The sequence below is a fragment of the Ambystoma mexicanum genome, chromosome 13 (genome assembly GCF_040938575.1).
Source record: "Ambystoma mexicanum isolate Mex_15411 chromosome 13, UKY_AmexF1_1, whole genome shotgun sequence".
NCBI lineage: Eukaryota > Metazoa > Chordata > Amphibia > Caudata > Ambystomatidae > Ambystoma > Ambystoma mexicanum.
Genome location: NC_090938.1, coordinates 357,058,969 through 357,086,431, shown reverse-complemented (window position 1 = coordinate 357,086,431; position 27,463 = coordinate 357,058,969). Strand labels below are relative to the sequence as shown.

The 27,463-nt window shown below is 43.4% G+C and overlaps 27 non-coding genes across 27 annotated transcripts; 20 read left to right on the top strand and 7 right to left on the bottom strand.

Annotated features, from left to right (window-relative positions):
- Window positions 1-794: 794 nt before the first annotated feature.
- TRNAI-UAU (transfer RNA isoleucine (anticodon UAU)) lies at window positions 795-889 on the bottom strand. Its single transcript has 2 exons — window positions 852-889; window positions 795-830 (listed from the first exon to the last, which is right to left on the bottom strand). It is a non-coding gene; the product is annotated as a tRNA-Ile (tRNA).
- A 1,022-nt stretch (window positions 890-1,911) lies between these two features.
- TRNAT-UGU (transfer RNA threonine (anticodon UGU)) lies at window positions 1,912-1,983 on the top strand. The gene has a single exon. It is a non-coding gene; the product is annotated as a tRNA-Thr (tRNA).
- Window positions 1,984-2,670: 687 nt separating this feature from the next.
- Window positions 2,671-2,752, top strand: TRNAS-GCU (transfer RNA serine (anticodon GCU)). The gene has a single exon. It is a non-coding gene; the product is annotated as a tRNA-Ser (tRNA).
- A 546-nt stretch (window positions 2,753-3,298) lies between these two features.
- Window positions 3,299-3,370, top strand: TRNAT-CGU (transfer RNA threonine (anticodon CGU)). The gene has a single exon. It is a non-coding gene; the product is annotated as a tRNA-Thr (tRNA).
- A 1,490-nt stretch (window positions 3,371-4,860) lies between these two features.
- TRNAI-UAU (transfer RNA isoleucine (anticodon UAU)) lies at window positions 4,861-4,955 on the bottom strand. The gene is made up of 2 exons: window positions 4,918-4,955; window positions 4,861-4,896 (listed from the first exon to the last, which is right to left on the bottom strand). It is a non-coding gene; the product is annotated as a tRNA-Ile (tRNA).
- A 1,022-nt stretch (window positions 4,956-5,977) lies between these two features.
- TRNAT-UGU (transfer RNA threonine (anticodon UGU)) lies at window positions 5,978-6,049 on the top strand. The gene has a single exon. It is a non-coding gene; the product is annotated as a tRNA-Thr (tRNA).
- Window positions 6,050-6,736: 687 nt separating this feature from the next.
- TRNAS-GCU (transfer RNA serine (anticodon GCU)) lies at window positions 6,737-6,818 on the top strand. Its single transcript has one exon. It is a non-coding gene; the product is annotated as a tRNA-Ser (tRNA).
- A 547-nt stretch (window positions 6,819-7,365) lies between these two features.
- Window positions 7,366-7,437, top strand: TRNAT-CGU (transfer RNA threonine (anticodon CGU)). Its single transcript has one exon. It is a non-coding gene; the product is annotated as a tRNA-Thr (tRNA).
- A 1,462-nt stretch (window positions 7,438-8,899) lies between these two features.
- Window positions 8,900-8,994, bottom strand: TRNAI-UAU (transfer RNA isoleucine (anticodon UAU)). Its single transcript has 2 exons — window positions 8,957-8,994; window positions 8,900-8,935 (listed from the first exon to the last, which is right to left on the bottom strand). It is a non-coding gene; the product is annotated as a tRNA-Ile (tRNA).
- A 1,021-nt stretch (window positions 8,995-10,015) lies between these two features.
- On the top strand, window positions 10,016-10,087 carry TRNAT-UGU (transfer RNA threonine (anticodon UGU)). Its single transcript has one exon. It is a non-coding gene; the product is annotated as a tRNA-Thr (tRNA).
- A 687-nt stretch (window positions 10,088-10,774) lies between these two features.
- TRNAS-GCU (transfer RNA serine (anticodon GCU)) lies at window positions 10,775-10,856 on the top strand. Its single transcript has one exon. It is a non-coding gene; the product is annotated as a tRNA-Ser (tRNA).
- A 546-nt stretch (window positions 10,857-11,402) lies between these two features.
- Window positions 11,403-11,474, top strand: TRNAT-CGU (transfer RNA threonine (anticodon CGU)). Its single transcript has one exon. It is a non-coding gene; the product is annotated as a tRNA-Thr (tRNA).
- Window positions 11,475-12,962: 1,488 nt separating this feature from the next.
- Window positions 12,963-13,057, bottom strand: TRNAI-UAU (transfer RNA isoleucine (anticodon UAU)). The gene is made up of 2 exons: window positions 13,020-13,057; window positions 12,963-12,998 (listed from the first exon to the last, which is right to left on the bottom strand). It is a non-coding gene; the product is annotated as a tRNA-Ile (tRNA).
- A 1,022-nt stretch (window positions 13,058-14,079) lies between these two features.
- TRNAT-UGU (transfer RNA threonine (anticodon UGU)) lies at window positions 14,080-14,151 on the top strand. The gene has a single exon. It is a non-coding gene; the product is annotated as a tRNA-Thr (tRNA).
- A 687-nt stretch (window positions 14,152-14,838) lies between these two features.
- TRNAS-GCU (transfer RNA serine (anticodon GCU)) lies at window positions 14,839-14,920 on the top strand. The gene has a single exon. It is a non-coding gene; the product is annotated as a tRNA-Ser (tRNA).
- A 546-nt stretch (window positions 14,921-15,466) lies between these two features.
- Window positions 15,467-15,538, top strand: TRNAT-CGU (transfer RNA threonine (anticodon CGU)). The gene has a single exon. It is a non-coding gene; the product is annotated as a tRNA-Thr (tRNA).
- Window positions 15,539-17,026: 1,488 nt separating this feature from the next.
- On the bottom strand, window positions 17,027-17,121 carry TRNAI-UAU (transfer RNA isoleucine (anticodon UAU)). The gene is made up of 2 exons: window positions 17,084-17,121; window positions 17,027-17,062 (listed from the first exon to the last, which is right to left on the bottom strand). It is a non-coding gene; the product is annotated as a tRNA-Ile (tRNA).
- A 1,022-nt stretch (window positions 17,122-18,143) lies between these two features.
- TRNAT-UGU (transfer RNA threonine (anticodon UGU)) lies at window positions 18,144-18,215 on the top strand. The gene has a single exon. It is a non-coding gene; the product is annotated as a tRNA-Thr (tRNA).
- Window positions 18,216-18,902: 687 nt separating this feature from the next.
- TRNAS-GCU (transfer RNA serine (anticodon GCU)) lies at window positions 18,903-18,984 on the top strand. Its single transcript has one exon. It is a non-coding gene; the product is annotated as a tRNA-Ser (tRNA).
- A 546-nt stretch (window positions 18,985-19,530) lies between these two features.
- Window positions 19,531-19,602, top strand: TRNAT-CGU (transfer RNA threonine (anticodon CGU)). Its single transcript has one exon. It is a non-coding gene; the product is annotated as a tRNA-Thr (tRNA).
- Window positions 19,603-21,090: 1,488 nt separating this feature from the next.
- Window positions 21,091-21,185, bottom strand: TRNAI-UAU (transfer RNA isoleucine (anticodon UAU)). Its single transcript has 2 exons — window positions 21,148-21,185; window positions 21,091-21,126 (listed from the first exon to the last, which is right to left on the bottom strand). It is a non-coding gene; the product is annotated as a tRNA-Ile (tRNA).
- A 1,022-nt stretch (window positions 21,186-22,207) lies between these two features.
- On the top strand, window positions 22,208-22,279 carry TRNAT-UGU (transfer RNA threonine (anticodon UGU)). The gene has a single exon. It is a non-coding gene; the product is annotated as a tRNA-Thr (tRNA).
- A 687-nt stretch (window positions 22,280-22,966) lies between these two features.
- Window positions 22,967-23,048, top strand: TRNAS-GCU (transfer RNA serine (anticodon GCU)). The gene has a single exon. It is a non-coding gene; the product is annotated as a tRNA-Ser (tRNA).
- A 546-nt stretch (window positions 23,049-23,594) lies between these two features.
- Window positions 23,595-23,666, top strand: TRNAT-CGU (transfer RNA threonine (anticodon CGU)). The gene has a single exon. It is a non-coding gene; the product is annotated as a tRNA-Thr (tRNA).
- A 1,488-nt stretch (window positions 23,667-25,154) lies between these two features.
- Window positions 25,155-25,249, bottom strand: TRNAI-UAU (transfer RNA isoleucine (anticodon UAU)). Its single transcript has 2 exons — window positions 25,212-25,249; window positions 25,155-25,190 (listed from the first exon to the last, which is right to left on the bottom strand). It is a non-coding gene; the product is annotated as a tRNA-Ile (tRNA).
- Window positions 25,250-26,271: 1,022 nt separating this feature from the next.
- Window positions 26,272-26,343, top strand: TRNAT-UGU (transfer RNA threonine (anticodon UGU)). The gene has a single exon. It is a non-coding gene; the product is annotated as a tRNA-Thr (tRNA).
- A 687-nt stretch (window positions 26,344-27,030) lies between these two features.
- Window positions 27,031-27,112, top strand: TRNAS-GCU (transfer RNA serine (anticodon GCU)). The gene has a single exon. It is a non-coding gene; the product is annotated as a tRNA-Ser (tRNA).
- Window positions 27,113-27,463: the final 351 nt, after the last annotated feature.

The following is a 27,463-nucleotide window of genomic DNA, read 5'->3' as shown; positions in this document are numbered from 1 at the left end:
CAGCTTGTGGGCGCTGTCAATGGGATATAAGCACCATTCCCCATGTCTGCAATAGCTAGACCAGATTCTGAGGTATGATGAGCAGGGGTCCAGGCACTTCGCCTGACGAACGCCGGGCTTAGCCCTGCCGGGCCTAGCCCTGAGGGGCCTAACTGGGCATGGCCCTGTGTAAGGTAGGGTGAGCAGGGGACCACTTGCAACTAACCTTCGGCACCAATCAGGCATGGAGAGGTCTGTGCAAATGCCCAGCCCTTTAGCAATCTCGATCTGCAAAACCTTCAACTCCTAATTCTCATGGCTCCCAGAAGCCCTAGCCCATATGCAAATGAGGCGAGTTCCTATCAGCATCCTTGTTCTGCTTGATTTTATCAAAGTGACTGCCTGATTAGTGAAAGGGTATTTATTCTCAGAGGTTTGCTTCAAAGGCGATAATGCAGTAAATAGACAACATTATTCTTTGTAAGTTGATATTGTCTCCTGGATCCTACTCCAGTAACCCTTTTTCTACCTTTACAAATGTCTTCCGTAAGTGGTGCTCAGCAGAAAATGGAGTATAATAACAGTTGACATTTTTTATTTTCTGTTCTATTTTCAAAAACCCTCCGTAGCTGTATTTAAAGCGCAAACACCCCATAAATAACTTGCAATGAGTATTCCATGTCTAAAAGGCAGAGGAGCTGTCATACAACATTAACTGACAATCAAGGAAACCTTGAGGTGAACCAAAAAATGTCCAGAACATTTATTGGTTCAATAATTCAGTTTTGAGGTGAATTAGTAAAAAGTTCCAAAGTTGCTCCAGGTGAGGCTTGAACTCACAACCTCGGCATTGCTCACTGCATGTACTGCTGTATAAGTACCGCGCGCTAACCGATTGCGCCACTGGAGCTGCTGTGTTTTGGTTTTCGACATGAAACTACACCCACAAACACACACACAAGTGTACAAAAGCACCCACAAGCTCTGGCATTGTCTTTTTAGCTGACACCAAATTATGGGTGCCTTGTAGTGCCCATATTGTGCCACTGGAGCTTACCTTTTAGCCTGATATACACTTTGCCACTGATGTTCAGCCAATGGTGCAGTCAAATGTCCCTTCTACATTTTTGTCATGCTGCAGGCAGTGCCACTGGAGCCAGCATGATGCTCTTCCTCATATTCAACACGTGTCAATTGAAACACCTCCCAATGTCATCTTGGCGATGCCTATAAACACCCCAGGACTTTGATGAATTTTTCTCAACAGCAAGTGAGGCAGTTTTCCTGCAAACGGCTGGATGTACCTCAACAAGGAACGCATTGTGGTTCTATTTTGAAGATGTTTGTGTTATTACCTGTAAAGACTTGAATGCCTAACCTAATCCCTGTAGACGAGGTGGCCGAGTGGTTAAGGCGATGGACTGCTAATCTGCTGTACACGCGTGGTTTCGAATCCCACCTTTGTCGATTTTAACTTTTGAAATCTTTTTTAAACATCTGCATTGCTCTAAGCACCATTGCCATTGGCTTTCAAAGAACATACAGACAAAAGTGAAAATATGCATGTTAGTTGATTAAGAAGGACACAAACAAGGTTGTCGTGTTACTGGCAGGAATGCAATCTGCTGTGCTTGACTACCCTTTGAGCCAGAATCCGGATAGAAATTTAAAAAAGCAAAGGTAATATCCATATTGTCTCTCTGCTGCCATGTACATGTTTTTTTCAACTTTCACGCATCACATCTCCTCATTAGTCACCCTAAAATTGCACGGAATACGCACAAATTAGCTGCTCCTCAAAAAATCGGCCAGAAAAAAACAGGTCAAATCACAATCATATACATACATTCTCACACACCCTTCAAATATGTCTACCCAGTAAACATCATGTTGTGTGCTCGTTGTGTTGCTGTTATGCGTCGTAACCTGAGGGGCTCTGTAGCTCAGTGGCAGAGCACTGGTCTTGTAAACCAGGGGTCGTGAGTTCGATCCTCATCAGGGCCTCCAAATGGTAATTTTCTTGAACATTGTTGAATAGGAACTGATATTGCACATTGTACCTGTGCAACCTTTTACCAATGGATTCGGGCCTATAACAAAGCCACAAGCGCAAGGTGTCTGAATAGTCTGTGGGGAAGGTCGGCTTTCTGGACCTAATTTCTTCAAGAAAAAGACCTTGATAATTTTGTGATGACAGATGCAGATGATCACGGTGAAGCCCTTACTCTATTGAACAGTACAGCGGTTCTGGGTTGCACGCCTTTCTCTATTTTCAGGGACGTTGATGTGGCAAAATTTAATTGGAAAAGGGTTATTGCCATCACTCACTATTTAAATTCAATGACATCACAGGAAGCAGCAGCATCTGAACTTTGATCTTGGCTGGAAACGTTGAATGATGCCAAACACTGGGAAACTGGAGCTTGCGTTATGCTGGTTTTACTACTAATGGTGTGCCATACGGAAGCTCAAGCACCTTCCTCTGGATTAGTGTTGTGAACCCTCCAGGAGCTCTAGTTATATTTTTCTGAACTTCAACTTGATGTGTTTATCTATCAATGGCCGGGTAAGGAAGAACGAGTCAACGATCTTGTTTCTATTATGACAAACATGATCTATTTTTCACTGACTTTGCACCACCATTGTTTTATCTCTTCTTTAAGCATGGGATTCGAGCACCGTTCCCAAACAGACGAGGTGGCCGAGTGGTTAAGGCGATGGACTGCTAATCCATTGTGCTCTGCACGCGTGGGTTCGAATCCCACCTTCGTCGTATTTTTTCTTTATAGTCTGCATTTAAACATAGACCAAAGTCTTTCAACCTCCCTGTGAAAGACAGGAATGAGTACAGATATGGAAATAGAGATGTAAAAATAAGTTCATTGGTGCAGGCGGAGAATGAAATTAGTCAAAGACTTTCCTCGTAGGTTTCCATTCTTTACTATTATAGGAGCCAAAATCAGCGCAGTTAGTAAACTCCCAAGCTTACATCCCAAATTCTTTTTTCTTTTAGTTGTCTGCCTTTTACATGTTCCTTTTGCCATCATTCTGACCTGCTATCTAAACTCATGAACCTGTTCAGCATCCTACTCAATACATACATACCCGTAAAAGTACATACTCAAACGCATACCGACAATGTATCACCAACATAAGCACACACGCTTTCGCAAATCAGATGTATGATGACGTACTGAACACATGCAGAGATATACAGCCATTTTTACACAACCAGAAATTCATATACCTGGAGATCTACCTAGGTAAAAACCATGGTTTCTTTGCACTTTCTGTTGTTGGCTGTGAGCAAGCAGCAGGTGGCCTTGTAGCTCAGTGGCAGAGCACTGGTCTCGTAAACCAGGGGTCATGAGTTCAAACCTCATCAGGGCCTTGGGCGGATTATTTTCAAAAAGCACGGGGAAGAGAAGCCAGAGTTGCACCATCTACAGAGAACCTTTTATGACGGGATGCATCCTCATAATTGAAGTCTTCCACAGAAGGAGTGAAATAGAGTTCGAGAGGAAGGCCTAATGTTTTCAGGCAAAGACTGACAAAAACCTTGCAATGTCGCATGTAGCTGCTTTGGTGAAAAGACTGTTCAAGTTCACAATGCAACGGAGGGGTGTTCCCCATCTCCATACAATCATCTCTTTGATAATGTAAACGTGCCAGGCGTGTTGAAAGACAAAGACAGACACAACCGCACATACCAGTTGAAGAAAGACAGCCAGCAAACACATTTGTATAGAGGTAAGCAAGCCTCAATTAGAGATGTGAGTCCCTCCGTTTCTGCGGGAGTCCACAAGTTTAATAAAAAATGAACACATATCTTTCATGTTCTAATGATTACCAATCTTTCTGATTAGCTCTGCATAGCTCCAATGGCTATGTGTGTGTGTGTGTGTGTGTATGTGCCCGTGTGTGTAGGGGAAGGGGTCGGTAGATGTGTTCACGCAGAGCAAGTTGCATACATCGCCAACAGCCATTCTCTCCTGCTCCTGTGCATCCAGTTCGGAAGCGAACCCACCCAATTGTTCTATATGTCTGCTACCCTGACCGCATTCACACATCATTGGCTATTAGTATGCAGCTTGTGGGCGCTGTCAATGGGATATAAGCACCATTCCCCATGTCTGCAATAGCTAGACCAGATTCTGAGGTATGATGAGCAGGGGTCCAGGCACTTCGCCTGACGAACGCCGGGCTTAGCCCTGCCGGGCCTAGCCCTGAGGGGCCTAACTGGGCATGGCCCTGTGTAAGGTAGGGTGAGCAGGGGACCACTTGCAACTAACCTTCGGCACCAATCAGGCATGGAGAGGTCTGTGCAAATGCCCAGCCCTTTAGCAATCTCGATCTGCAAAACCTTCAACTCCTAATTCTCATGGCTCCCAGAAGCCCTAGCCCATATGCAAATGAGGCGAGTTCCTATCAGCATCCTTGTTCTGCTTGATTTTATCAAAGTGACTGCCTGATTAGTGAAAGGGTATTTATTCTCAGAGGTTTGCTTCAAAGGCGATAATGCAGTAAATAGACAACATTATTCTTTGTAAGTTGATATTGTCTCCTGGATCCTACTCCAGTAACCCTTTTTCTACCTTTACAAATGTCTTCCGTAAGTGGTGCTCAGCAGAAAATGGAGTATAATAACAGTTGACATTTTTTATTTTCTGTTCTATTTTCAAAAACCCTCCGTAGCTGTATTTAAAGCGCAAACACCCCATAAATAACTTGCAATGAGTATTCCATGTCTAAAAGGCAGAGGAGCTGTCATACAACATTAACTGACAATCAAGGAAACCTTGAGGTGAACCAAAAAATGTCCAGAACATTTATTGGTTCAATAATTCAGTTTTGAGGTGAATTAGTAAAAAGTTCCAAAGTTGCTCCAGGTGAGGCTTGAACTCACAACCTCGGCATTGCTCACTGCATGTACTGCTGTATAAGTACCGCGCGCTAACCGATTGCGCCACTGGAGCTGCTGTGTTTTGGTTTTCGACATGAAACTACACCCACAAACACACACACAAGTGTACAAAAGCACCCACAAGCTCTGGCATTGTCTTTTTAGCTGACACCAAATTATGGGTGCCTTGTAGTGCCCATATTGTGCCACTGGAGCTTACCTTTTAGCCTGATATACACTTTGCCACTGATGTTCAGCCAATGGTGCAGTCAAATGTCCCTTCTACATTTTTGTCATGCTGCAGGCAGTGCCACTGGAGCCAGCATGATGCTCTTCCTCATATTCAACACGTGTCAATTGAAACACCTCCCAATGTCATCTTGGCGATGCCTATAAACACCCCAGGACTTTGATGAATTTTTCTCAACAGCAAGTGAGGCAGTTTTCCTGCAAACGGCTGGATGTACCTCAACAAGGAACGCATTGTGGTTCTATTTTGAAGATGTTTGTGTTATTACCTGTAAAGACTTGAATGCCTAACATAATCCCTGTAGACGAGGTGGCCGAGTGGTTAAGGCGATGGACTGCTAATCTGCTGTACACGCGTGGTTTCGAATCCCACCTTTGTCGATTTTAACTTTTGAAATCTTTTTTAAACATCTGCATTGCTCTAAGCACCATTGCCATTGGCTTTCAAAGAACATACAGACAAAAGTGAAAATATGCATGTTAGTTGATTAAGAAGGACACAAACAAGGTTGTCGTGTTACTGGCAGGAATGCAATCTGCTGTGCTTGACTACCCTTTGAGCCAGAATCCGGATAGAAATTTAAAAAAGCAAAGGTAATATCCATATTGTCTCTCTGCTGCCATGTACATGTTTTTTTCAACTTTCACGCATCACATCTCCTCATTAGTCACCCTAAAATTGCACGGAATACGCACAAATTAGCTGCTCCTCAAAAAATCGGCCAGAAAAAAACAGGTCAAATCACAATCATATACATACATTCTCACACACCCTTCAAATATGTCTACCCAGTAAACATCATGTTGTGTGCTCGTTGTGTTGCTGTTATGCGTCGTAACCTGAGGGGCTCTGTAGCTCAGTGGCAGAGCACTGGTCTTGTAAACCAGGGGTCGTGAGTTCGATCCTCATCAGGGCCTCCAAATGGTAATTTTCTTGAACATTGTTGAATAGGAACTGATATTGCACATTGTACCTGTGCAACCTTTTACCAATGGATTCGGGCCTATAACAAAGCCACAAGCGCAAGGTGTCTGAATAGTCTGTGGGGAAGGTCGGCTTTCTGGACCTAATTTCTTCAAGAAAAAGACCTTGATAATTTTGTGATGACAGATGCAGATGATCACGGTGAAGCCCTTACTCTATTGAACAGTACAGCGGTTCTGGGTTGCACGCCTTTCTCTATTTTCAGGGACGTTGATGTGGCAAAATTTAATTGGAAAAGGGTTATTGCCATCACTCACTATTTAAATTCAATGACATCACAGGAAGCAGCAGCATCTGAACTTTGATCTTGGCTGGAAACGTTGAATGATGCCAAACACTGGGAAACTGGAGCTTGCGTTATGCTGGTTTTACTACTAATGGTGTGCCATACGGAAGCTCAAGCACCTTCCTCTGGATTAGTGTTGTGAACCCTCCAGGAGCTCTTGTTATATTTTTCTGAACTTCAACTTGATGTGTTTATCTATCAATGGCCGGGTAAGGAAGAACGAGTCAACGATCTTGTTTCTATTATGACAAACATGATCTATTTTTCACTGACTTTGCACCACCATTGTTTTATCTCTTCTTTAAGCATGGGATTCGAGCACCGTTCCCAAACAGACGAGGTGGCCGAGTGGTTAAGGCGATGGACTGCTAATCCATTGTGCTCTGCACGCGTGGGTTCGAATCCCACCTTCGTCGTATTTTTTTCTTTATAGTCTGCATTTAAACATAGACCAAAGTCTTTCAACCTCCCTGTGAAAGACAGGAATGAGTACAGATATGGAAATAGAGATGTAAAAATAAGTTCATTGGTGCAGGCGGAGAATGAAATTAGTCAAAGACTTTCCTCGTAGGTTTCCATTCTTTACTATTATAGGAGCCAAAATCAGCGCAGTTAGTAAACTCCCAAGCTTACATCCCAAATTCTTTTTTCTTTTAGTTGTCTGCCTTTTACATGTTCCTTTTGCCATCATTCTGACCTGCTATCTAAACTCATGAACCTGTTCAGCATCCTACTCAATACATACATACCCGTAAAAGTACATACTCAAACGCATACCGACAATGTATCACCAACATAAGCACACACGCTTTCGCAAATCAGATGTATGATGACGTACTGAACACATGCAGAGATATACAGCCATTTTTACACAACCAGAAATTCATATACCTGGAGATCTACCTAGGTAAAAACCATGGTTTCTTTGCACTTTCTGTTGTTGGCTGTGAGCAAGCAGCAGGTGGCCTTGTAGCTCAGTGGCAGAACACTGGTCTCGTAAACCAGGGGTCATGAGTTCAAACCTCATCAGGGCCTCGGGCGGATTATTTTCAAAAAGCACGGGGAAGAGAAGCCAGAGTTGCACCATCTACAGAGAACCTTTTATGACGGGATGCATCCTCATAATTGAAGTCTTCCACAGAAGGAGTGAAATAGAGTTCGAGAGGAAGGCCTAATGTTTTCAGGCAAAGACTGACAAAAACCTTGCAATGTCGCATGTAGCTGCTTTGGTGAAAAGACTGTTCAAGTTCACAATGCAACGGAGGGGGGTTCCCCATCTCCATACAATCATCTCTTTGATAATGTAAACGTGCCAGGCGTGTTGAAAGACAAAGACAGACACAACCGCACATACCAGTTGAAGAAAGACAGCCAGCAAACACATTTGTATAGAGGTAAGCAAGCCTCAATTAGAGATGTGAGTCCCTCCGTTTCTGCGGGAGTCCACAAGTTTAATAAAAAATGAACACATATCTTTCATGTTCTAATGATTACCAATCTTTCTGATTAGCTCTGCATAGCTCCAATGGCTATGTGTGTGTAGGGGAAGGGGTCGGTAGATGTGTTCACGCAGAGCAAGTTGCATACATCGCCAACAGCCATTCTCTCCTGCTCCTGTGCATCCAGTTCGGAAGCGAACCCACCCAATTGTTCTATATGTCTGCTACCCTGACCGCATTCACACATCATTGGCTATTAGTATGCAGCTTGTGGGCGCTGTCAATGGGATATAAGCACCATTCCCCATGTCTGCAATAGCTAGACCAGATTCTGAGGTATGATGAGCAGGGGTCCAGGCACTTCGCCTGACGAACGCCGGGCTTAGCCCTGCCGGGCCTAGCCCTGAGGGGCCTAACTGGGCATGGCCCTGTGTAAGGTAGGGTGAGCAGGGGACCACTTGCAACTAACCTTCGGCACCAATCAGGCATGGAGAGGTCTGTGCAAATGCCCAGCCCTTTAGCAATCTCGATCTGCAAAACCTTCAACTCCTAATTCTCATGGCTCCCAGAAGCCCTAGCCCATATGCAAATGAGGCTAATTCCTATCAGCATCCTTGTTCTGCTTGATTTTATCAAAGTGACTGCCTGATTAGTGAAAGGGTATTTATTCTCAGAGGTTTGCTTCAAAGGCGATAATGCAGTAAATAGACAACATTATTCTTTGTAAGTTGATATTGTCTCCTGGATCCTACTCCAGTAAACCTTTTTCTACCTTTACAAATGTCTTCCGTAAGTGGTGCTCAGCAGAAAATGGAGTATAATAACAGTTGACATTTTTTATTTTCTGTTCTATTTTCAAAAACCCTCCGTAGCTGTATTTAAAGCGCAAACACCCCATAAATAACTTGCAATGAGTATTCCATGTCTAAAAGGCAGAGGAGCTGTCATACAACATTAACTGACAATCAAGGAAACCTTGAGGTGAACCAAAAAATGTCCAGAACATTTATTGGTTCAATAATTCAGTTTTGAGGTGAATTAGTAAAAAGTTCCAAAGTTGCTCCAGGTGAGGCTTGAACTCACAACCTCGGCATTGCTCACTGCATGTACTGCTGTATAAGTACCGCGCGCTAACCGATTGCGCCACTGGAGCTGCTGTGTTTTGGTTTTCGACATGAAACTACACCCACAAACACACACACAAGTGTACAAAAGCACCCACAAGCTCTGGCATTGTCTTTTTAGCTGACACCAAATTATGGGTGCCTTGTAGTGCCCATATTGTGCCACTGGAGCTTACCTTTTAGCCTGATATACACTTTGCCACTGATGTTCAGCCAATGGTGCAGTCAAATGTCCCTTCTACATTTTTGTCATGCTGCAGGCAGTGCCACTGGAGCCAGCATGATGCTCTTCCTCATATTCAACACGTGTCAATTGAAACACCTCCCAATGTCATCTTGGCGATGCCTATAAACACCCCAGGACTTTGATGAATTTTTCTCAACAGCAAGTGAGGCAGTTTTCCTGCAAACGGCTGGATGTACCTCAACAAGGAACGCATTGTGGTTCTATTTTGAAGATGTTTGTGTTATTACCTGTAAAGACTTGAATGCCTAACATAATCCCTGTAGACGAGGTGGCCGAGTGGTTAAGGCGATGGACTGCTAATCTGCTGTACACGCGTGGTTTCGAATCCCACCTTTGTCGATTTTAACTTTTGAAATCTTTTTTAAACATCTGCATTGCTCTAAGCACCATTGCCATTGGCTTTCAAAGAACATACAGACAAAAGTGAAAATATGCATGTTAGTTGATTAAGAAGGACACAAACAAGGTTGTCGTGTTACTGGCAGGAATGCAATCTGCTGTGCTTGACTACCCTTTGAGCCAGAATCCGGATAGAAATTTAAAAAAGCAAAGGTAATATCCATATTGTCTCTCTGCTGCCATGTACATGTTTTTTCAACTTTCACGCATCACATCTCCTCATTAGTCACCCTAAAATTGCACGGAATACGCACAAATTAGCTGCTCCTCAAAAAATCGGCCAGAAAAAAACAGGTCAAATCACAATCATATACATACATTCTCACACACCCTTCAAATATGTCTACCCAGTAAACATCATGTTGTGTGCTCGTTGTGTTGCTGTTATGCGTCGTAACCTGAGGGGCTCTGTAGCTCAGTGGCAGAGCACTGGTCTTGTAAACCAGGGGTCGTGAGTTCGATCCTCATCAGGGCCTCCAAATGGTAATTTTCTTGAACATTGTTGAATAGGAACTGATATTGCACATTGTACCTGTGCAACCTTTTACCAATGGATTCGGGCCTATAACAAAGCCACAAGCGCAAGGTGTCTGAATAGTCTGTGGGGAAGGTCGGCTTTCTGGACCTAATTTCTTCAAGAAAAAGACCTTGATAATTTTGTGATGACAGATGCAGATGATCACGGTGAAGCCCTTACTCTATTGAACAGTACAGCGGTTCTGGGTTGCACGCCTTTCTCTATTTTCAGGGACGTTGATGTGGCAAAATTTAATTGGAAAAGGGTTATTGCCATCACTCACTATTTAAATTCAATGACATCACAGGAAGCAGCAGCATCTGAACTTTGATCTTGGCTGGAAACGTTGAATGATGCCAAACACTGGGAAACTGGAGCTTGCGTTATGCTGGTTTTACTACTAATGGTGTGCCATACGGAAGCTCAAGCACCTTCCTCTGGATTAGTGTTGTGAACCCTCCAGGAGCTCTTGTTATATTTTTCTGAACTTCAACTTGATGTGTTTATCTATCAATGGCCGGGTAAGGAAGAACGAGTCAACGATCTTGTTTCTATTATGACAAACATGATCTATTTTTCACTGACTTTGCACCACCATTGTTTTATCTCTTCTTTAAGCATGGGATTCGAGCACCGTTCCCAAACAGACGAGGTGGCCGAGTGGTTAAGGGGATGGACTGCTAATCCATTGTGCTCTGCACGCGTGGGTTCGAATCCCACCTTCGTCGTATTTTTTCTTTATAGTCTGCATTTAAACATAGACCAAAGTCTTTCAACCTCCCTGTGAAAGACAGGAATGAGTACAGATATGGAAATAGAGATGTAAAAATAAGTTCATTGGTGCAGGCGGAGAATGAAATTAGTCAAAGACTTTCCTCGTAGGTTTCCATTCTTTACTATTATAGGAGCCAAAATCAGCGCAGTTAGTAAACTCCCAAGCTTACATCCCAAATTCTTTTTTCTTTTAGTTGTCTGCCTTTTACATGTTCCTTTTGCCATCATTCTGACCTGCTATCTAAACTCATGAACCTGTTCAGCATCCTACTCAATACATACATACCCGTAAAAGTACATACTCAAACGCATACCGACAATGTATCACCAACATAAGCACACACGCTTTCGCAAATCAGATGTATGATGACGTACTGAACACATGCAGAGATATACAGCCATTTTTACACAACCAGAAATTCATATACCTGGAGATCTACCTAGGTAAAAACCATGGTTTCTTTGCACTTTCTGTTGTTGGCTGTGAGCAAGCAGCAGGTGGCCTTGTAGCTCAGTGGCAGAGCACTGGTCTCGTAAACCATGGGTCATGAGTTCAAACCTCATCAGGGCCTCGGGCGGATTATTTTCAAAAAGCACGGGGAAGAGAAGCCAGAGTTGCACCATCTACAGAGAACCTTTTATGACGGGATGCATCCTCATAATTGAAGTCTTCCACAGAAGGAGTGAAATAGAGTTCGAGAGGAAGGCCTAATGTTTTCAGGCAAAGACTGACAAAAACCTTGCAATGTCGCATGTAGCTGCTTTGGTGAAAAGACTGTTCAAGTTCACAATGCAACGGAGGGGTGTTCCCCATCTCCATACAATCATCTCTTTGATAATGTAAACGTGCCAGGCGTGTTGAAAGACAAAGACAGACACAACCGCACATACCAGTTGAAGAAAGACAGCCAGCAAACACATTTGTATAGAGGTAAGCAAGCCTCAATTAGAGATGTGAGTCCCTCCGTTTCTGCGGGAGTCCACAAGTTTAATAAAAAATGAACACATATCTTTCATGTTCTAATGATTACCAATCTTTCTGATTAGCTCTGCATAGCTCCAATGGCTATGTGTGTGTGTGTGTGTGTGTGTGCCCGTGTGTGTAGGGGAAGGGGTCGGTAGATGTGTTCACGCAGAGCAAGTTGCATACATCGCCAACAGCCATTCTCTCCTGCTCCTGTGCATCCAGTTCGGAAGCGAACCCACCCAATTGTTCTATATGTCTGCTACCCTGACCGCATTCACACATCATTGGCTATTAGTATGCAGCTTGTGGGCGCTGTCAATGGGATATAAGCACCATTCCCCATGTCTGCAATAGCTAGACCAGATTCTGAGGTATGATGAGCAGGGGTCCAGGCACTTCGCCTGACGAACGCCGGGCTTAGCCCTGCCGGGCCTAGCCCTGAGGGGCCTAACTGGGCATGGCCTTGTGTAAGGTAGGGTGAGCAGGGGACCACTTGCAACTAACCTTCGGCACCAATCAGGCATGGAGAGGTCTGTGCAAATGCCCAGCCCTTTAGCAATCTCGATCTGCAAAACCTTCAACTCCTAATTCTCATGGCTCCCAGAAGCCCTAGCCCATATGCAAATGAGGCGAGTTCCTATCAGCATCCTTGTTCTGCTTGATTTTATCAAAGTGACTGCCTGATTAGTGAAAGGGTATTTATTCTCAGAGGTTTGCTTCAAAGGCGATAATGCAGTAAATAGACAACATTATTCTTTGTAAGTTGATATTGTCTCCTGGATCCTACTCCAGTAACCCTTTTTCTACCTTTACAAATGTCTTCCGTAAGTGGTGCTCAGCAGAAAATGGAGTATAATAACAGTTGACATTTTTTATTTTCTGTTCTATTTTCAAAAACCCTCCATAGCTGTATTTAAAGCGCAAACACCCCATAAATAACTTGCAATGAGTATTCCATGTCTAAAAGGCAGAGGAGCTGTCATACAACATTAACTGACAATCAAGGAAACCTTGAGGTGAACCAAAAAATGTCCAGAACATTTATTGGTTCAATAATTCAGTTTTGAGGTGAATTAGTAAAAAGTTCCAAAGTTGCTCCAGGTGAGGCTTGAACTCACAACCTCGGCATTGCTCACTGCATGTACTGCTGTATAAGTACCGCGCGCTAACCGATTGCGCCACTGGAGCTGCTGTGTTTTGGTTTTCGACATGAAACTACACCCACAAACACACACACAAGTGTACAAAAGCACCCACAAGCTCTGGCATTGTCTTTTTAGCTGACACCAAATTATGGGTGCCTTGTAGTGCCCATATTGTGCCACTGGAGCTTACCTTTTAGCCTGATATACACGTTGCCACTGATGTTCAGCCAATGGTGCAGTCAAATGTCCCTTCTACATTTTTGTCATGCTGCAGGCAGTGCCACTGGAGCCAGCATGATGCTCTTCCTCATATTCAACATGTGTCAATTGAAACACCTCCCAATGTCATCTTGGCGATGCCTATAAACACCCCAGGACTTTGATGAATTTTTCTCAACAGCAAGTGAGGCAGTTTTCCTGCAAACGGCTGGATGTACCTCAACAAGGAACGCATTGTGGTTCTATTTTGAAGATGTTTGTGTTATTACCTGTAAAGACTTGAATGCCTAACATAATCCCTGTAGACGAGGTGGCCGAGTGGTTAAGGCGATGGACTGCTAATCTGCTGTACACGCGTGGTTTCGAATCCCACCTTTGTCGATTTTAACTTTTGAAATCTTTTTTAAACATCTGCATTGCTCTAAGCACCATTGCCATTGGCTTTCAAAGAACATACAGACAAAAGTGAAAATATGCATGTTAGTTGATTAAGAAGGACACAAACAAGGTTGTCGTGTTACTGGCAGGAATGCAATCTGCTGTGCTTGACTACCCTTTGAGCCAGAATCCGGATAGAAATTTAAAAAAGCAAAGGTAATATCCATATTGTCTCTCTGCTGCCATGTACATGTTTTTTTCAACTTTCACGCATCACATCTCCTCATTAGTCACCCTAAAATTGCACGGAATACGCACAAATTAGCTGCTCCTCAAAAAATCGGCCAGAAAAAAACAGGTCAAATCACAATCATATACATACATTCTCACACACCCTTCAAATATGTCTACCCAGTAAACATCATGTTGTGTGCTCGTTGTGTTGCTGTTATGCGTCGTAACCTGAGGGGCTCTGTAGCTCAGTGGCAGAGCACTGGTCTTGTAAACCAGGGGTCGTGAGTTCGATCCTCATCAGGGCCTCCAAATGGTAATTTTCTTGAACATTGTTGAATAGGAACTGATATTGCACATTGTACCTGTGCAACCTTTTACCAATGGATTCGGGCCTATAACAAAGCCACAAGCGCAAGGTGTCTGAATAGTCTGTGGGGAAGGTCGGCTTTCTGGACCTAATTTCTTCAAGAAAAAGACCTTGATAATTTTGTGATGACAGATGCAGATGATCACGGTGAAGCCCTTACTCTATTGAACAGTACAGCGGTTCTGGGTTGCACGCCTTTCTCTATTTTCAGGGACGTTGATGTGGCAAAATTTAATTGGAAAAGGGTTATTGCCATCACTCACTATTTAAATTCAATGACATCACAGGAAGCAGCAGCATCTGAACTTTGATCTTGGCTGGAAACGTTGAATGATGCCAAACACTGGGAAACTGGAGCTTGCGTTATGCTGGTTTTACTACTAATGGTGTGCCATACGGAAGCTCAAGCACCTTCCTCTGGATTAGTGTTGTGAACCCTCCAGGAGCTCTAGTTATATTTTTCTGAACTTCAACTTGATGTGTTTATCTATCAATGGCCGGGTAAGGAAGAACGAGTCAACGATCTTGTTTCTATTATGACAAACATGATCTATTTTTCACTGACTTTGCACCACCATTGTTTTATCTCTTCTTTAAGCATGGGATTCGAGCACCGTTCCCAAACAGACGAGGTGGCCGAGTGGTTAAGGCGATGGACTGCTAATCCATTGTGCTCTGCACGCGTGGGTTCGAATCCCACCTTCGTCGTATTTTTTCTTTATAGTCTGCATTTAAACATAGACCAAAGTCTTTCAACCTCCCTGTGAAAGACAGGAATGAGTACAGATATGGAAATAGAGATGTAAAAATAAGTTCATTGGTGCAGGCGGAGAATGAAATTAGTCAAAGACTTTCCTCGTAGGTTTCCATTCTTTACTATTATAGGAGCCAAAATCAGCGCAGTTAGTAAACTCCCAAGCTTACATCCCAAATTCTTTTTTCTTTTAGTTGTCTGCCTTTTACATGTTCCTTTTGCCATCATTCTGACCTGCTATCTAAACTCATGAACCTGTTCAGCATCCTACTCAATACATACATACCCGTAAAAGTACATACTCAAACGCATACCGACAATGTATCACCAACATAAGCACACACGCTTTCGCAAATCAGATGTATGATGACGTACTGAACACATGCAGAGATATACAGCCATTTTTACACAACCAGAAATTCATATACCTGGAGATCTACCTAGGTAAAAACCATGGTTTCTTTGCACTTTCTGTTGTTGGCTGTGAGCAAGCAGCAGGTGTCCTTGTAGCTCAGTGGCAGAGCACTGGTCTCGTAAACCAGGGGTCATGAGTTCAAACCTCATCAGGGCCTCGGGCGGATTATTTTCAAAAAGCACGGGGAAGAGAAGCCAGAGTTGCACCATCTACAGAGAACCTTTTATGACGGGATGCATCCTCATAATTGAAGTCTTCCACAGAAGGAGTGAAATAGAGTTCGAGAGGAAGGCCTAATGTTTTCAGGCAAAGACTGACAAAAACCTTGCAATGTCGCATGTAGCTGCTTTGGTGAAAAGACTGTTCAAGTTCACAATGCAACGGAGGGGTGTTCCCCATCTCCATACAATCATCTCTTTGATAATGTAAACGTGCCAGGCGTGTTGAAAGACAAAGACAGACACAACCGCACATACCAGTTGAAGAAAGACAGCCAGCAAACACATTTGTATAGAGGTAAGCAAGCCTCAATTAGAGATGTGAGTCCCTCCGTTTCTGCGGGAGTCCACAAGTTTAATAAAAAATGAACACATATCTTTCATGTTCTAATGATTACCAATCTTTCTGATTAGCTCTGCATAGCTCCAATGGCTATGTGTGTGTGTGTGTGTGTATGTGCCCGTGTGTGTAGGGGAAGGGGTCGGTAGATGTGTTCACGCAGAGCAAGTTGCATACATCGCCAACAGCCATTCTCTCCTGCTCCTGTGCATCCAGTTCGGAAGCGAACCCACCCAATTGTTCTATATGTCTGCTACCCTGACCGCATTCACACATCATTGGCTATTAGTATGCAGCTTGTGGGCGCTGTCAATGGGATATAAGCACCATTCCCCATGTCTGCAATAGCTAGACCAGATTCTGAGGTATGATGAGCAGGGGTCCAGGCACTTCGCCTGACGAACGCCGGGCTTAGCCCTGCCGGGCCTAGCCCTGAGGGGCCTAACTGGGCATGGCCCTGTGTAAGGTAGGGTGAGCAGGGGACCACTTGCAACTAACCTTCGGCACCAATCAGGCATGGAGAGGTCTGTGCAAATGCCCAGCCCTTTAGCAATCTCGATCTGCAAAACCTTCAACTCCTAATTCTCATGGCTCCCAGAAGCCCTAGCCCATATGCAAATGAGGCGAGTTCCTATCAGCATCCTTGTTCTGCTTGATTTTATCAAAGTGACTGCCTGATTAGTGAAAGGGTATTTATTCTCAGAGGTTTGCTTCAAAGGCGATAATGCAGTAAATAGACAACATTATTCTTTGTAAGTTGATATTGTCTCCTGGATCCTACTCCAGTAACCCTTTTTCTACCTTTACAAATGTCTTCCGTAAGTGGTGCTCAGCAGAAAATGGAGTATAATAACAGTTGACATTTTTTATTTTCTGTTCTATTTTCAAAAACCCTCCGTAGCTGTATTTAAAGCGCAAACACCCCATAAATAACTTGCAATGAGTATTCCATGTCTAAAAGGCAGAGGAGCTGTCATACAACATTAACTGACAATCAAGGAAACCTTGAGGTGAACCAAAAAATGTCCAGAACATTTATTGGTTCAATAATTCAGTTTTGAGGTGAATTAGTAAAAAGTTCCAAAGTTGCTCCAGGTGAGGCTTGAACTCACAACCTCGGCATTGCTCACTGCATGTACTGCTGTATAAGTACCGCGCGCTAACCGATTGCGCCACTGGAGCTGCTGTGTTTTGGTTTTCGACATGAAACTACACCCACAAACACACACACAAGTGTACAAAAGCACCCACAAGCTCTGGCATTGTCTTTTTAGCTGACACCAAATTATGGGTGCCTTGTAGTGCCCATATTGTGCCACTGGAGCTTACCTTTTAGCCTGATATACACTTTGCCACTGATGTTCAGCCAATGGTGCAGTCAAATGTCCCTTCTACATTTTTGTCATGCTGCAGGCAGTGCCACTGGAGCCAGCATGATGCTCTTCCTCATATTCAACACGTGTCAATTGAAACACCTCCCAATGTCATCTTGGCGATGCCTATAAACACCCCAGGACTTTGATGAATTTTTCTCAACAGCAAGTGAGGCAGTTTTCCTGCAAACGGCTGGATGTACCTCAACAAGGAACGCATTGTGGTTCTATTTTGAAGATGTTTGTGTTATTACCTGTAAAGACTTGAATGCCTAACATAATCCCTGTAGACGAGGTGGCCGAGTGGTTAAGGCGATGGACTGCTAATCTGCTGTACACGCGTGGTTTCGAATCCCACCTTTGTCGATTTTAACTTTTGAAATCTTTTTTAAACATCTGCATTGCTCTAAGCACCATTGCCATTGGCTTTCAAAGAACATACAGACAAAAGTGAAAATATGCATGTTAGTTGATTAAGAAGGACACAAACAAGGTTGTCGTGTTACTGGCAGGAATGCAATCTGCTGTGCTTGACTACCCTTTGAGCCAGAATCCGGATAGAAATTTAAAAAAGCAAAGGTAATATCCATATTGTCTCTCTGCTGCCATGTACATGTTTTTTTCAACTTTCACGCATCACATCTCCTCATTAGTCACCCTAAAATTGCACGGAATACGCACAAATTAGCTGCTCCTCAAAAAATCGGCCAGAAAAAAACAGGTCAAATCACAATCATATACATACATTCTCACACACCCTTCAAATATGTCTACCCAGTAAACATCATGTTGTGTGCTCGTTGTGTTGCTGTTATGCATAGTAACCTGAGGGGCTCTGTAGCTCAGTGGCAGAGCACTGGTCTTGTAAACCAGGGGTCGTGAGTTCGATCCTCATCAGGGCCTCCAAATGGTAATTTTCTTGAACATTGTTGAATAGGAACTGATATTGCACATTGTACCTGTGCAACCTTTTACCAATGGATTCGGGCCTATAACAAAGCCACAAGCGCAAGGTGTCTGAATAGTCTGTGGGGAAGGTCGGCTTTCTGGACCTAATTTCTTCAAGAAAAAGACCTTGATAATTTTGTGATGACAGATGCAGATGATCACGGTGAAGCCCTTACTCTATTGAACAGTACAGCGGTTCTGGGTTGCACGCCTTTCTCTATTTTCAGGGACGTTGATGTGGCAAAATTTAATTGGAAAAGGGTTATTGCCATCACTCACTATTTAAATTCAATGACATCACAGGAAGCAGCAGCATCTGAACTTTGATCTTGGCTGGAAACGTTGAATGATGCCAAACACTGGGAAACTGGAGCTTGCGTTATGCTGGTTTTACTACTAATGGTGTGCCATACGGAAGCTCAAGCACCTTCCTCTGGATTAGTGTTGTGAACCCTCCAGGAGCTCTAGTTATATTTTTCTGAACTTCAACTTGATGTGTTTATCTATCAATGGCCGGGTAAGGAAGAACGAGTCAACGATCTTGTTTCTATTATGACAAACATGATCTATTTTTCACTGACTTTGCACCACCATTGTTTTATCTCTTCTTTAAGCATGGGATTCGAGCACCGCTCCCAAACAGACGAGGTGGCCGAGTGGTTAAGGCGATGGACTGCTAATCCATTGTGCTCTGCACGCGTGGGTTCGAATCCCACCTTCGTCGTATTTTTTCTTTATAGTCTGCATTTAAACATAGACCAAAGTCTTTCAACCTCCCTGTGAAAGACAGGAATGAGTACAGATATGGAAATAGAGATGTAAAAATAAGTTCATTGGTGCAGGCGGAGAATGAAATTAGTCAAAGACTTTCCTCGTAGGTTTCCATTCTTTACTATTATAGGAGCCAAAATCAGCGCAGTTAGTAAACTCCCAAGCTTACATCCCAAATTCTTTTTTCTTTTAGTTGTCTGCCTTTTACATGTTCCTTTTGCCATCATTCTGACCTGCTATCTAAACTCATGAACCTGTTCAGCATCCTACTCAATACATACATACCCGTAAAAGTACATACTCAAACGCATACCGACAATGTATCACCAACATAAGCACACACGCTTTCGCAAATCAGATGTATGATGACGTACTGAACACATGCAGAGATATACAGCCATTTTTACACAACCAGAAATTCATATACCTGGAGATCTACCTAGGTAAAAACCATGGTTTCTTTGCACTTTCTGTTGTTGGCTGTGAGCAAGCAGCAGGTGGCCTTGTAGCTCAGTGGCAGAGCACTGGTCTCGTAAACCAGGGGTCATGAGTTCAAACCTCATCAGGGCCTTGGGCGGATTATTTTCAAAAAGCACGGGGAAGAGAAGCCAGAGTTGCACCATCTACAGAGAACCTTTTATGACGGGATGCATCCTCATAATTGAAGTCTTCCACAGAAGGAGTGAAATAGAGTTCGAGAGGAAGGCCTAATGTTTTCAGGCAAAGACTGACAAAAACCTTGCAATGTCGCATGTAGCTGCTTTGGTGAAAAGACTGTTCAAGTTCACAATGCAACGGAGGGGTGTTCCCCATCTCCATACAATCATCTCTTTGATAATGTAAACGTGCCAGGCGTGTTGAAAGACAAAGACAGACACAACCGCACATACCAGTTGAAGAAAGACAGCCAGCAAACACATTTGTATAGAGGTAAGCAAGCCTCAATTAGAGATGTGAGTCCCTCCGTTTCTGCGGGAGTCCACAAGTTTAATAAAAAATGAACACATATCTTTCATGTTCTAATGATTACCAATCTTTCTGATTAGCTCTGCATAGCTCCAATGGCTATGTGTGTGTGTGTGTGTGTATGTGCCCGTGTGTGTAGGGGAAGGGGTCGGTAGATGTGTTCACGCAGAGCAAGTTGCATACATCGCCAACAGCCATTCTCTCCTGCTCCTGTGCATCCAGTTCGGAAGCGAACCCACCCAATTGTTCTATATGTCTGCTACCCTGACCGCATTCACACATCATTGGCTATTAGTATGCAGCTTGTGGGCGCTGTCAATGGGATATAAGCACCATTCCCCATGTCTGCAATAGCTAGACCAGATTCTGAGGTATGATGAGCAGGGGTCCAGGCACTTCGCCTGACGAACGCCGGGCTTAGCCCTGCCGGGCCTAGCCCTGAGGGGCCTAACTGGGCATGGCCCTGTGTAAGGTAGGGTGAGCAGGGGACCACTTGCAACTAACCTTCGGCACCAATCAGGCATGGAGAGGTCTGTGCAAATGCCCAGCCCTTTAGCAATCTCGATCTGCAAAACCTTCAACTCCTAATTCTCATGGCTCCCAGAAGCCCTAGCCCATATGCAAATGAGGCGAGTTCCTATCAGCATCCTTGTTCTGCTTGATTTTATCAAAGTGACTGCCTGATTAGTGAAAGGGTATTTATTCTCAGAGGTTTGCTTCAAAGGCGATAATGCAGTAAATAGACAACATTATTCTTTGTAAGTTGATATTGTCTCCTGGATCCTACTCCAGTAACCCTTTTTCTACCTTTACAAATGTCTTCCGTAAGTGGTGCTCAGCAGAAAATGGAGTATAATAACAGTTGACATTTTTTATTTTCTGTTCTATTTTCAAAAACCCTCCGTAGCTGTATTTAAAGCGCAAACACCCCATAAATAACTTGCAATGAGTATTCCATGTCTAAAAGGCAGAGGAGCTGTCATACAACATTAACTGACAATCAAGGAAACCTTGAGGTGAACCAAAAAATGTCCAGAACATTTATTGGTTCAATAATTCAGTTTTGAGGTGAATTAGTAAAAAGTTCCAAAGTTGCTCCAGGTGAGGCTTGAACTCACAACCTCAGCATTGCTCACTGCATGTACTGCTGTATAAGTACCGCGCGCTAACCGATTGCGCCACTGGAGCTGCTGTGTTTTGGTTTTCGACATGAAACTACACCCACAAACACACACACAGGTGTACAAAAGCACCCACAAGCTCTGGCATTGTCTTTTTAGCTGACACCAAATTATGGGTGCCTTGTAGTGCCCATATTGTGCCACTGGAGCTTACCTTTTAGCCTGATATACACTTTGCCACTGATGTTCAGCCAATGGTGCAGTCAAATGTCCCTTCTACATTTTTGTCATGCTGCAGGCAGTGCCACTGGAGCCAGCATGATGCTCTTCCTCATATTCAACACGTGTCAATTGAAACACCTCCCAATGTCATCTTGGCGATGCCTATAAACACCCCAGGACTTTGATGAATTTTTCTCAACAGCAAGTGAGGCAGTTTTCCTGCAAACGGCTGGATGTACCTCAACAAGGAACGCATTGTGGTTCTATTTTGAAGATGTTTGTGTTATTACCTGTAAAGACTTGAATGCCTAACATAATCCCTGTAGACGAGGTGGCCGAGTGGTTAAGGCGATGGACTGCTAATCTGCTGTACACGCGTGGTTTCGAATCCCACCTTTGTCGATTTTAACTTTTGAAATCTTTTTTAAACATCTGCATTGCTCTAAGCACCATTGCCATTGGCTTTCAAAGAACATACAGACAAAAGTGAAAATATGCATGTTAGTTGATTAAGAAGGACACAAACAAGGTTGTCGTGTTACTGGCAGGAATGCAATCTGCTGTGCTTGACTACCCTTTGAGCCAGAATCCGGATAGAAATTTAAAAAAGCAAAGGTAATATCCATATTGTCTCTCTGCTGCCATGTACATGTTTTTTTCAACTTTCACGCATCACATCTCCTCATTAGTCACCCTAAAATTGCACGGAATACGCACAAATTAGCTGCTCCTCAAAAAATCGGCCAGAAAAAAACAGGTCAAATCACAATCATATACATACATTCTCACACACCCTTCAAATATGTCTACCCAGTAAACATCATGTTGTGTGCTCGTTGTGTTGCTGTTATGCGTCGTAACCTGAGGGGCTCTGTAGCTCAGTGGCAGAGCACTGGTCTTGTAAACCAGGGGTCGTGAGTTCGATCCTCATCAGGGCCTCCAAATGGTAATTTTCTTGAACATTGTTGAATAGGAACTGATATTGCACATTGTACCTGTGCAACCTTTTACCAATGGATTCGGGCCTATAACAAAGCCACAAGCGCAAGGTGTCTGAATAGTCTGTGGGGAAGGTCGGCTTTCTGGACCTAATTTCTTCAAGAAAAAGACCTTGATAATTTTGTGATGACAGATGCAGATGATCACGGTGAAGCCCTTACTCTATTGAACAGTACAGCGGTTCTGGGTTGCACGCCTTTCTCTATTTTCAGGGACGTTGATGTGGCAAAATTTAATTGGAAAAGGGTTATTGCCATCACTCACTATTTAAATTCAATGACATCACAGGAAGCAGCAGCATCTGAACTTTGATCTTGGCTGGAAACGTTGAATGATGCCAAACACTGGGAAACTGGAGCTTGCGTTATGCTGGTTTTACTACTAATGGTGTGCCATACGGAAGCTCAAGCACCTTCCTCTGGATTAGTGTTGTGAACCCTCCAGGAGCTCTTGTTATATTTTTCTGAACTTCAACTTGATGTGTTTATCTATCAATGGCCGGGTAAGGAAGAACGAGTCAACGATCTTGTTTCTATTATGACAAACATGATCTATTTTTCACTGACTTTGCACCACCATTGTTTTATCTCTTCTTTAAGCATGGGATTCGAGCACCGTTCCCAAACAGACGAGGTGGCCGAGTGGTTAAGGCGATGGACTGCTAATCCATTGTGCTCTGCACGCGTGGGTTCGAATCCCACCTTCGTCGTATTTTTTCTTTATAGTCTGCATTTAAACATAGACCAAAGTCTTTCAACCTCCCTGTGAAAGACAGGAATGAGTACAGATATGGAAATAGAGATGTAAAAATAAGTTCATTGGTGCAGGCGGAGAATGAAATTAGTCAAAGACTTTCCTCGTAGGTTTCCATTCTTTACTATTATAGGAGCCAAAATCAGCGCAGTTAGTAAACTCCCAAGCTTACATCCCAAATTCTTTTTTCTTTTAGTTGTCTGCCTTTTACATGTTCCTTTTGCCATCATTCTGACCTGCTATCTAAACTCATGAACCTGTTCAGCATCCTACTCAATACATACATACCCGTAAAAGTACATACTCAAACGCATACCGACAATGTATCACCAACATAAGCACACACGCTTTCGCAAATCAGATGTATGATGACGTACTGAACACATGCAGAGATATACAGCCATTTTTACACAACCAGAAATTCATATACCTGGAGATCTACCTAGGTAAAAACCATGGTTTCTTTGCACTTTCTGTTGTTGGCTGTGAGCAAGCAGCAGGTGGCCTTGTAGCTCAGTGGCAGAACACTGGTCTCGTAAACCAGGGGTCATGAGTTCAAACCTCATCAGGGCCTCGGGCGGATTATTTTCAAAAAGCACGGGGAAGAGAAGCCAGAGTTGCACCATCTACAGAGAACCTTTTATGACGGGATGCATCCTCATAATTGAAGTCTTCCACAGAAGGAGTGAAATAGAGTTCGAGAGGAAGGCCTAATGTTTTCAGGCAAAGACTGACAAAAACCTTGCAATGTCGCATGTAGCTGCTTTGGTGAAAAGACTGTTCAAGTTCACAATGCAACGGAGGGGTGTTCCCCATCTCCATACAATCATCTCTTTGATAATGTAAACGTGCCAGGCGTATTGAAAGACAAAGACAGACACAACCGCACATACCAGTTGAAGAAAGACAGCCAGCAAACACATTTGTATAGAGGTAAGCAAGCCTCAATTAGAGATGTGAGTCCCTCCGTTTCTGCGGGAGTCCACAAGTTTAATAAAAAATGAACACATATCTTTCATGTTCTAATGATTACCAATCTTTCTGATTAGCTCTGCATAGCTCCAATGGCTATGTGTGTGTGTGTGTGTGTATGTGCCCGTGTGTGTAGGGGAAGGGGTCGGTAGATGTGTTCACGCAGAGCAAGTTGCATACATCGCCAACAGCCATTCTCTCCTGCTCCTGTGCATCCAGTTCGGAAGCGAACCCACCCAATTGTTCTATATGTCTGCTACCCTGACCGCATTCACACATCATTGGCTATTAGTATGCAGCTTGTGGGCGCTGTCAATGGGATATAAGCACCATTCCCCATGTCTGCAATAGCTAGACCAGATTCTGAGGTATGATGAGCAGGGGTCCAGGCACTTCGCCTGACGAACGCCGGGCTTAGCCCTGCCGGGCCTAGCCCTGAGGGGCCTAACTGGGCATGGCCCTGTGTAAGGTAGGGTGAGCAGGGGACCACTTGCAACTAACCTTCGGCACCAATCAGGCATGGAGAGGTCTGTGCAAATGCCCAGCCCTTTAGCAATCTCGATCTGCAAAACCTTCAACTCCTAATTCTCATGGCTCCCAGAAGCCCTAGCCCATATGCAAATGAGGCGAGTTCCTATCAGCATCCTTGTTCTGCTTGATTTTATCAAAGTGACTGCCTGATTAGTGAAAGGGTATTTATTCTCAGAGGTTTGCTTCAAAGGCGATAATGCAGTAAATAGACAACATTATTCTTTGTAAGTTGATATTGTCTCCTGGATCCTACTCCAGTAACCCTTTTTCTACCTTTACAAATGTCTTCCGTAAGTGGTGCTCAGCAGAAAATGGAGTATAATAACAGTTGACATTTTTTATTTTCTGTTCTATTTTCAAAAACCCTCCGTAGCTGTATTTAAAGCGCAAACACCCCATAAATAACTTGCAATGAGTATTCCATGTCTAAAAGGCAGAGGAGCTGTCATACAACATTAACTGACAATCAAGGAAACCTTGAGGTGAACCAAAAAATGTCCAGAACATTTATTGGTTCAATAATTCAGTTTTGAGGTGAATTAGTAAAAAGTTCCAAAGTTGCTCCAGGTGAGGCTTGAACTCACAACCTCGGCATTGCTCACTGCATGTACTGCTGTATAAGTACCGCGCGCTAACCGATTGCGCCACTGGAGCTGCTGTGTTTTGGTTTTCGACATGAAACTACACCCACAAACACACACACAAGTGTACAAAAGCACCCACAAGCTCTGGCATTGTCTTTTTAGCTGACACCAAATTATGGGTGCCTTGTAGTGCCCATATTGTGCCACTGGAGCTTACCTTTTAGCCTGATATACACTTTGCCACTGATGTTCAGCCAATGGTGCAGTCAAATGTCCCTTCTACATTTTTGTCATGCTGCAGGCAGTGCCACTGGAGCCAGCATGATGCTCTTCCTCATATTCAACACGTGTCAATTGAAACACCTCCCAATGTCATCTTGGCGATGCCTATAAACACCCCAGGACTTTGATGAATTTTTCTCAACAGCAAGTGAGGCAGTTTTCCTGCAAACGGCTGGATGTACCTCAACAAGGAACGCATTGTGGTTCTATTTTGAAGATGTTTGTGTTATTACCTGTAAAGACTTGAATGCCTAACATAATCCCTGTAGACGAGGTGGCCGAGTGGTTAAGGCGATGGACTGCTAATTTGCTGTACACGCGTGGTTTCGAATCCCACCTTTGTCGATTTTAACTTTTGAAATCTTTTTTAAACATCTGCATTGCTCTAAGCACCATTGCCATTGGCTTTCAAAGAACATACAGACAAAAGTGAAAATATGCATGTTAGTTGATTAAGAAGGACACAAACAAGGTTGTCGTGTTACTGGCAGGAATGCAATCTGCTGTGCTTGACTACCCTTTGAGCCAGAATCCGGATAGAAATTTAAAAAAGCAAAGGTAATATCCATATTGTCTCTCTGCTGCCATGTACATGTTTTTTTCAACTTTCACGCATCACATCTCCTCATTAGTCACCCTAAAATTGCACGGAATACGCACAAATTAGCTGCTCCTCAAAAAATCGGCCAGAAAAAAACAGGTCAAATCACAATCATATACATACATTCTCACACACCCTTCAAATATGTCTACCCAGTAAACATCATGTTGTGTGCTCGTTGTGTTGCTGTTATGCGTCGTAACCTGAGGGGCTCTGTAGCTCAGTGGCAGAGCACTGGTCTTGTAAACCAGGGGTCGTGAGTTCGATCCTCATCAGGGCCTCCAAATGGTAATTTTCTTGAACATTGTTGAATAGGAACTGATATTGCACATTGTACCTGTGCAACCTTTTACCAATGGATTCGGGCCTATAACAAAGCCACAAGCGCAAGGTGTCTGAATAGTCTGTGGGGAAGGTCGGCTTTCTGGACCTAATTTCTTCAAGAAAAAGACCTTGATAATTTTGTGATGACAGATGCAGATGATCACGGTGAAGCCCTTACTCTATTGAACAGTACAGCGGTTCTGGGTTGCACGCCTTTCTCTATTTTCAGGGACGTTGATGTGGCAAAATTTAATTGGAAAAGGGTTATTGCCATCACTCACTATTTAAATTCAATGACATCACAGGAAGCAGCAGCATCTGAACTTTGATCTTGGCTGGAAACGTTGAATGATGCCAAACACTGGGAAACTGGAGCTTGCGTTATGCTGGTTTTACTACTAATGGTGTGCCATACGGAAGCTCAAGCACCTTCCTCTGGATTAGTGTTGTGAACCCTCCAGGAGCTTTTGTTATATTTTTCTGAACTTCAACTTGATGTGTTTATCTATCAATGGCCGGGTAAGGAAGAACGAGTCAACGATCTTGTTTCTATTATGACAAACATGATCTATTTTTCACTGACTTTGCACCACCATTGTTTTATCTCTTCTTTAAGCATGGGATTCGAGCACCGTTCCCAAACAGACGAGGTGGCCGAGTGGTTAAGGCGATGGACTGCTAATCCATTGTGCTCTGCACGCGTGGGTTCGAATCCCACCTTCGTCGTATTTTTTCTTTATAGTCTGCATTTAAACATAGACCAAAGTCTTTCAACCTCCCTGTGAAAGACAGGAATGAGTACAGATATGGAAATAGAGATGTAAAAATAAGTTCATTGGTGCAGGCGGAGAATGAAATTAGTCAAAGACTTTCCTCGTAGGTTTCCATTCTTTACTATTATAGGAGCCAAAATCAGCGCAGTTAGTAAACTCCCAAGCTTACATCCCAAATTCTTTTTTCTTTTAGTTGTCTGCCTTTTACATGTTCCTTTTGCCATCATTCTGACCTGCTATCTAAACTCATGAACCTGTTCAGCATCCTACTCAATACATACATACCCGTAAAAGTACATACTCA